The sequence below is a fragment of the Pinus tabuliformis genome, chromosome 4_1, assembly GCF_031772625.1.
Source record: "Pinus tabuliformis cultivar Carrire ecotype Pingquan chromosome 4_1, CPIR1, whole genome shotgun sequence".
Lineage (NCBI taxonomy): Eukaryota > Viridiplantae > Streptophyta > Pinopsida > Pinales > Pinaceae > Pinus > Pinus tabuliformis.
Window position 1 is genome coordinate 554,535,552 of NC_142303.1, and position 8,346 is coordinate 554,543,897.

At 37.3% G+C, this 8,346-nt stretch overlaps 1 pseudogene; it reads right to left on the minus strand.

The window, feature by feature from the left end:
- Window positions 1-6,878, minus strand: part of LOC149177036 (serine/threonine-protein kinase GRIK1-like) — a 95,368-nt pseudogene extending 88,490 nt beyond the window's left edge.
- Window positions 6,879-8,346: the final 1,468 nt, after the last annotated feature.

Here is an 8,346-nt window from a genome sequence, read left to right on the forward strand (position 1 = left end):
GAAGATGATAAGGATGAAGAGTATCACCTCACAACAAATGGATTGGTCAAGTTCAGGAACAAGATCTATTTGTCAGATAGTAGTGAGCTCGAGAAGCTTATTTTGACAGAGTTTCATGTCAATCCATATTCAGGTCACCCAGGATACTAGAAGACTTTGACAGCAGTCAAGAAGTTCTATCATTAGCTAAACTTGAAGAAAGAGGTGGATGAGTTTGTTGCGAGTTGTTTGGATTGTGAGTAAATGAAAGATAAGTGTAAACACCCAGCTAGTTTGTTGCATCTTTTGGTTCCATAATGGAAATGTGAGGTTATTTCCATGGAATTCATTACAGGTTTGTCGAGGACAGCGAAGAAACATGATTCCATCATGATTGTGGTTGACAGGTTGAGTATGGTAGCTCATTTCATTGTAGTGAAATCTATTAATTGAATTAGTGAGGTAGGTTAGATATTCATGAGGTAGATAATGAAATTTCATGGTGTTCCTAAGAAGATCATATTAAATAGAGATGCCAAGTTCACTTCTAGGTTTTGGAAGGAGTTGTTTGTAGGATTGGGGATAGATTTAGCCTTCAAAACATCTTATCATCCATAGATAGATGGACATACATAGAGAGCTAACTTGATTCTTGAGGACATGTTGAGGATGTATGTTATGAATCAACAAAGGAAGTGGGAGGAGTATATTCCATTGGTGGAGTTTGCATATAATAATGGGCAGTGAGAGTCCTTGAACATGAGTCTATTTGAGGCTCTATATGGGTGGAGTTGTAATACTCTTATCATCTAGAGTGATCTAGTGAACATGGTGTTGATTAGACTAGATATGTTGGTTGAGATCGAGTAGGAGATGTAAGTTATCAAGAAGAATTTGAAGGCAACACAAGACAATAAGAAAATTTACGCAGATTGTCATAGAGCATTCAAGGAGTCTTAGATTGGGGAGCATGTGTACTTGCACATTAATCCCAAGAGGAATTCCCTGAGGATTGGGTCATGTGCCAAGTCGGCACCTTAGCATTATGGGCCTTTCGAGATCCTTGAGAGGATTGGAATGGTGACCTACAGACTTGCACTGTCGCCAACGGTGAAATTCCATGATGTTTTCCATGTTTCATTGCTTAAGAGATATGTCCATGATATTGATCATGTGATTGATTAATTTGTATTGTAGGTGGAATCAGAGGGAGAATTCCATCTAGAACCATAATGCATATTGCAGTGGAAACAATTCATGCTCCAGAACAAAGAAATCAAGCAAGTTAAAGTGTAGTGGAAGCACTTTGGGCTTGATGAAGCTACATGGGAGATGGTTGATCAAATGCAAGCTATGCATCCTTCCTTATTTTCTGGTTGAGAAAATTTGGTTGGTATATGTGCTTTGGTTTATGTTTATATATGCATATGTGTATTGTAGATACTGCAATGAGTTGTGTTATAAAGCTCCAATAAGAAGTATGTTGTAAATACATCAATGAGTTGTGTTATAAAGCTCTAATAACCAGTATGGTGGTCATGGTTTCAGCAACTGGTCATTGTAAATGTTGCATCGAGCTATGTTATAAAGCTCCATAGGTAGTGTGTTTTCTTGGTTATAAGAGTCATTGAACATTGAGGATGGTGTTCCCCTAAGGGGAAGGGGTTTATAACAACCCCTGGTTGAGATTACATGTAAATAAATAAGGCCAAGGTCATGAGAGATCTATTCCAAGAAAATTTTTGGGTAAACAATTATAGTGGGCATCACTTGTGGATTAATAATGGCTACAGAAATTGGCAAAGGCATTGACAAATGCAAGAGGCAATAATTGGAATTTTAATTATGAAAATAAAGGAAAATAGGAGAAAAGGAAGGTGAAGAGACACATATTTTCATGCAAGGGAAATTAGAGGAAAAATGAAGGAAGATGAAGAAAATACAGGCCTCAATGATAAAAAGGTTTCATAGAAACAGTTGTTAGCTTTTTGGTCAGTTTTGAGCTTTTGACATTTTTTGGATGGAACTCTAGTTCATTCTCATTCTCTCATACTCTTGCACACTTAGAGAATTCTTGGAGCATGCTTGGAGAACTCTAGTATTCACTTGGATTGGAGAAAGAAATCAAAGGAAATAAAGGGAGCACAAGGAGATTTTTGGATCAGTGACTACAACTAGATTTCTTTGTAGGTAACGGTTTGCATGTGTGATTTCCTTGTTGATTTGTGGATGCATGGTATAATACACATGTGATTCCTTGGTTATCTGGATTCATTGGCATGGACGTTTTCCTAGATTGATAATGGTTTTAGCCTTGCCTTACCATTTCCTGGATAGTCATTGTGTTGTGGGTTTCCCACTTGTTTTTCTAATTGGTACTCAGGCTCCTTGTGTTTTTGGGTTGGAACTAATGCTTTGGAAGTCCTTGAATAGTTTGGGTTGAGCTACTAGTTTCTAAAGTCGTAGGTTGGGAGAAATGCTTTGGATCCCCTTGGGTGATTGAGTTACTAGTCCCTAGAGCTGCGGTTGTAACAAAGGCTCTCGAGCCCTGGAAGGTTGTGGGTTGATTTACTAGTTCCTGGAGCCCTAGATAGCTTGGGTAGAGACTGATCTAGTTGATGTTAGTGATTTCTAGACCATATAGGTGGAATCACTGTGGTTGAGGGTTGAGGTGGTTTGGCCTATGGAAGCCCTGGTTGGTTTTGTGTTGGTTTATCCCATCATATCCCACATTCATGCTTGGAATATGGCATAGGGGTGATTGGCTGAAAGAGAGATTTCATTTAGCCCAATATATGGTCGAGTGGTACATGGAAGTCCCTAAAATGGTTGGCATTTTTATATGTTAATAGGATCTATTTTCCCACTGTGATCTACGAGCACTTGTACTAGACTTTATCATGTTGATATTATGGCTAATTTTCCATGGTTCCTACTTTGGTTATATGTTGGTTATGTGTTGGTTATATGGTGTATTCTATATATGGCTCCTGACAAGTTTTTATAAGTTATTGAATGGTTGATGAATGCATGGACTAACAAGTGTTATTGCAGCTTTGCTAGATAGGGCATAAACCTTCTTGGTGATTCTCAGATGAAGTTCAGATCCCTATGATTAGATATGCATTCATGACCTGTAGCTTACATGTTTGTCATATGCTTGACAAAATGTCTATAATGAATTAGGCATGTTTAGTTCAAGTTCTTGCTTCAAGTTTGAATGGTTAGTCTTGTTATCATCTTTTCTATGCTTCTGAAAAGTTACAGGTAATTCTAGGCAGTGGTCTTGAGTCTAGCCTCAAAAAGTGGCTTAGATCCTGGAACCACATGCACAGAACTAGACGATTTGGGTCATAACTACATGGAAACAAGCATATGAGTGTGTTTATAGGTGTCCAACTGCATGGATGTAGTGTCAAGGGTGTATTTATTGAGTTAGGCCAGAGAAAAAGGGTTCCATCTTAGGCACTGATCACCTGGGGCAGTTGTCCAACTCCTGAGTGATTTGTAGTCCTTGTGGGATGTTGGTAAGTGTGTAATTTTTAGGTCCCACTTCCTTAACTGGAACATGGAGGTCATGTCATGTCATAGTGATGCGAGTCTCATGTTTACCCTCGCAAGTTTGTCAATTTGGGTAAATGTGGGAGAAGCATTTACAATATTTTCTTTGGTTATGTTAAAAATTGCCTAAAGAGCATGAAAATACCATAAATGCAACATACATGAAGAAGAAAAAAAATTAAGACGTTACAGGAAATGCACCAAGATTTGTTAACAAAGTTCACTCACAATGTGTGAGCTATGTCTCTGGGCCTAGCTTCAAAGTGAATAGATTTATATTATCTCAGAAAAATAATGGCAATTACACGGAAAAATACATGCAATACCTCACATCTGGGGATGACCAAAAAATACACTTCTTAGATCCAAATTCTGATTGCACCAGTGAATTCCTTGTGAAATATCAAGAAAAATGAGTATAAACTTGACTAGGTTCTATATTATCACCTCTGTTGGGACATGAAAATGGTATAATTCTTCTCCCTATTTCCTTAAATAGACGTTATGTTTTTAAGCAATTTACCTTTAATTTGTAATGATTTAAGAGAAAAAGGATAATGAAAGTGAGTTGAATATAGTATAGTTAGTTTGAGTCTTTTAGATATTTAAAACGTTATAGTTTGAGTAAATTGTTATGCAGATCAGTCCAATCGAACGATTGTTGTTCCCTCGACATATTGGAGCAAGATTTTGGATCAGTTGATGCCTTATTTGTGGAAAATTACAGCTCGATGCCTAAGCGTGATCAAAGAATGAAGTCAAAGGAAACTGATCATTACTATTCGAGGATCTTATGGTTAAAGGAGAAATACCGAGAATCTGTCGATTCTCAGGATAAGCTCTATATTCAATTTTTAATGTAATATATAAGACTGCAAGTGAAAAGATAGAAGAGATTTTTTTATTATTACTTGTTCACTATATATTGCATACAACAATCTAAATTTGAACTTTCTCAAGGACATTGTGTAAAACTCTTTGAAGTTAATGAATTTGCACAAGATCTTACCTTAGTCCTCAGTAATGAATCTATCTAAGATAGTACTCCTAGAGACCATGGACCCAGTCACCGAAGGTTCTACTATCTATTATGTATCATTATTAGTTAGTTGCTTTTCCACATTCACATTAGTTGTGTTTCTATTCACTTGCCTTTCATTTTGTGGTAAATAATCGATTGAATTTTGTTATGTGTTTCCTGAAATTGCTGATAGGATTGCATTACATGAATGGAAGGTTTGAGTTTGTGAATTCCGTAAGTTATATTTAAGAAGAAAGACTTTTAAGAATTCTTGTGATTTACTAGTCTTCCTTATGCGTAGGATTTGTTGAAGGATAGATAGAATTTTTGATGAATTAAAATAGTCTTCTTTCATAATATTGTAATTGTAGAAGTAATTATTTGTTTTCATCATTTGTCTCTGCAACAATTGAATTATGATAATGTTTACTGTAACTTTTTTGTAGCAATCATTTTACACTATTTCATAATCTAAGAATATATTATATCATATATTGTGCTGATAATCTTGAAGTAAGAGATGAATCCCAAGTTGATAAGATTAATGAAGGTAGGATTAAGTTGATTTTAAAGAGTCATCTTAATGCCCAACATTTTGGCGTTGTTGCTGGGGAGGTTATATCTCTGGGAGGTTAGGTATTGAAGATGAAAGGTAAGAACCTACACATGCGACAAGTAAAAAGCTTACACCTAGTGCCCACTTTTGGTTGATACGATTAGGATATGTAAGTGTGTATGACTAAGAAAAAGAATAGGAATCAGATAGTAACAGAATAGAAGCCAGTATCAAAACCCACAAAAATCCAGGGACCAGTGAGCCTTGGGAGAGTGACCTTCATCAATGAAATTATTTGAAAAGATGAATCTCAAGCATCAATAGGACCCTGAACAGTATCTGGGTAGAGATCTATGGTAATCCCTCAAGCAGAAAAATCACCAACTATAGCTCATGTTGAGATTCACAGTAAAATTGAAGGATCTGAGCAAATCTTCCAAAGCACATTTATTCAACACTCCAGTCCGTCACAAGAGGGAAATGATTGAAATTTGAAAGAAGGAGAAGGAGAAACCAGTGTAGCAGATACATGATCCTCAGGGTCAAGATCTCTTGTGATCTCGATAGAAGAGAAACCACCAGAGATCCCATACTTAGGCAGCATAGTAAAACCCCCTCGAGAGCCAAGTAATATCCATAACTTCCCTACTCAAATAACACCTCCTGATTAAGAAATCCCTAAAAATTACTGACAGATTTTCGATCAGATGGCAACCCAAGGGAAACAAAACCAAACTTCGACATTGGAATATCCTATTGTCAACCCAGTGGCTAATGCCCCAATGAAGGCTATCCCTTTACAGAATATCCCAACCTTTCATGGGATGACCTCAGAGGATCCAAACACCTTTTTATTTGAGTTCAATGTGTTGTGCAGAGGTTATGATTATACCACCGATCCGCAGAAATTGAAATTGTTCCCTTCTACTTTAAAAGGAGCAGTGTTACGATGGTTTATGGGCTTAGGAGGAGGCACTATAAATTCCTGGGATGCTATGAAAAATACCTTTCTTACTAAATACCAAGATTATTGTCGAACCAGGGACCTAAAGGATGAAATTTTTAAAGTGATTGCAAAATAAAATGAAACCTTAGAAGAATATATTGAGAGATTTCAGTACAACATACAAAGATCACCTTATACTACTTTACCAAATGAAGTACTGAAAGCTTGTTTAATAAAAGGCATGAAGGACGAATGGATAGAAATGTTGAATTTAACGGGCCAAGGTGATATATACCAAGAAGATTATGATAATATAGTTAAGTTGTGTATGAGGTGTTCACGTGGCAGTACACAAGCCAGATCTGGAATACATGATGCCCTCACTCGAATCAGTAACACCACAGGTGGTGGTGTAATGTGAACAAAAATTGGTAATCTTTTAGAAGATTTTAAAACTGACATTTTAGGCACACTGACTACACAGTTAGATGTTTTGCAAGCCAAACAGAAGCAAGTCGAGGCATATCGAGCATTGGCCATATTTTGTCCACGTTGTCAAAAGAAACACATTGAAAGGGAATGCCCACTGGACATGGTTCGAACCTATGCTATTTTCACTAAGGAACATTTGACAGAACAATGTCCATCGCTTCCAGGATTAAAAGTTGTATTTAAAGAAGCTGAGGAGGAAATAAAACTTGCATACCTGATGACTCAACGTTGACCATGGAAATCACGCCCTTAAGGTATGATGCAAGATCCATCCTTATTTTATTCTGGGCAGTATATTCCACAACAAAATCTTGGAAACGCATGGCAGGGACAATCACCCTTCAATCCCACTTGGCAATCCCAATCATATCCTACATCACCATGGCCGAATCAATCTTTTGTTGGATTAGGATGGCCAAATTCACAATATCCTACCCCATTATGGCAGAATCCAGTTACCAATTCCTATCCCTCGCAATGGTCAAATACGCCTATGCAAAATCCAATATGGCCTCAAACTTGGCAGTGCCCTGCGGGATTGGTAAATCCACCCATAGGGACGATCCCTCAACCTCAACCAACACTGCAGGCTCCATTTTAGTTGCCTCCTAATCCTCAAACTCTGGTGCGTCCTCAACTGTCGGCTCAGCCAAATCCTAACCCCAATAATAGACCTGTCCAATACGTGCAACTCGTTGAGAATCTAGTCTATGAAATAAATCCCTTAGGATGTAATGAGCTCCAGCTGAGATTTGGACACATTATTTCTCCTGAAGAAAATCATAATGATCAAGAACAAGAAAACAATAAAGAAGAGAAAATTACAATAAATCTTTTGAATGTGGTTATTTCAAAAACCAAACCAATAGGAAACATAGTCGAGCAACAAGAATTTGAGAAAATCACAACTACTTCCCCTCCATTCCCTGAAAGACTCACGATAACTAAACCAACCATCTACCCTGAGTTTGATATTGTAGGGGAGTTGAAAAATATGTGTATAAAAATTCCACTCCTATAGGCTATATGAGATATCCCGATTTATGCCAAAACGATCAAGGAATTATGTGGGAAAAATCCTGGGAGAAAACTGAAAGATCCACCCATAGTTCACATTGTAGGAACATTATCTGACCTTATTTTAGGAAAACAAGTTCCTGTTAAATATGAAGACCCAGGAAGTCCAGTCGTGACTGTCCAAATACAAGGCTACACTTTTCCAAACACATTGGTAGACCTGGGAGCAGCTATTAACCTTCTGACCTACGAAACCTGTAATGTCTTGGGTATTACAACTTTAAAACCAACCTCAACCCTGCTAGAATTAGATAATAGGTCAATGATCAAGCCAGAAGGAACTTTGGAAGGCATTACTGTCTCTGTAGACTCCTGGGAATATCCTGTAGACTTCCTGGTCATCAACCCGAGAAGTAGACTAGATGGACATCCGTTAATACTAGGAAGACCATGGTTAGAAACGTCGGATTCATATATATGATGTTGAATTGGCAATATGAAAATTGCGAAAGGAAACGTTATCAAAATCTTATTTTGTATCCTCTTGCACAACCTAGTCCACCTACAAAAAATATTCAGTTACGCCCGCCTAGATATCAAGAAGAAATCTGCGCTCTCCCCTTTATTTAAATGAATCTCTGGGACTTAGAAATCAATTGGAAGATGATGTAATCAGTAGCTTCATCAATAAATTAACTATTATCTGAAACCAAGCATGCCAAATGCTAAAATATATTCTTGATAATGATCCACATGGAGACCCCTTTGAGAATT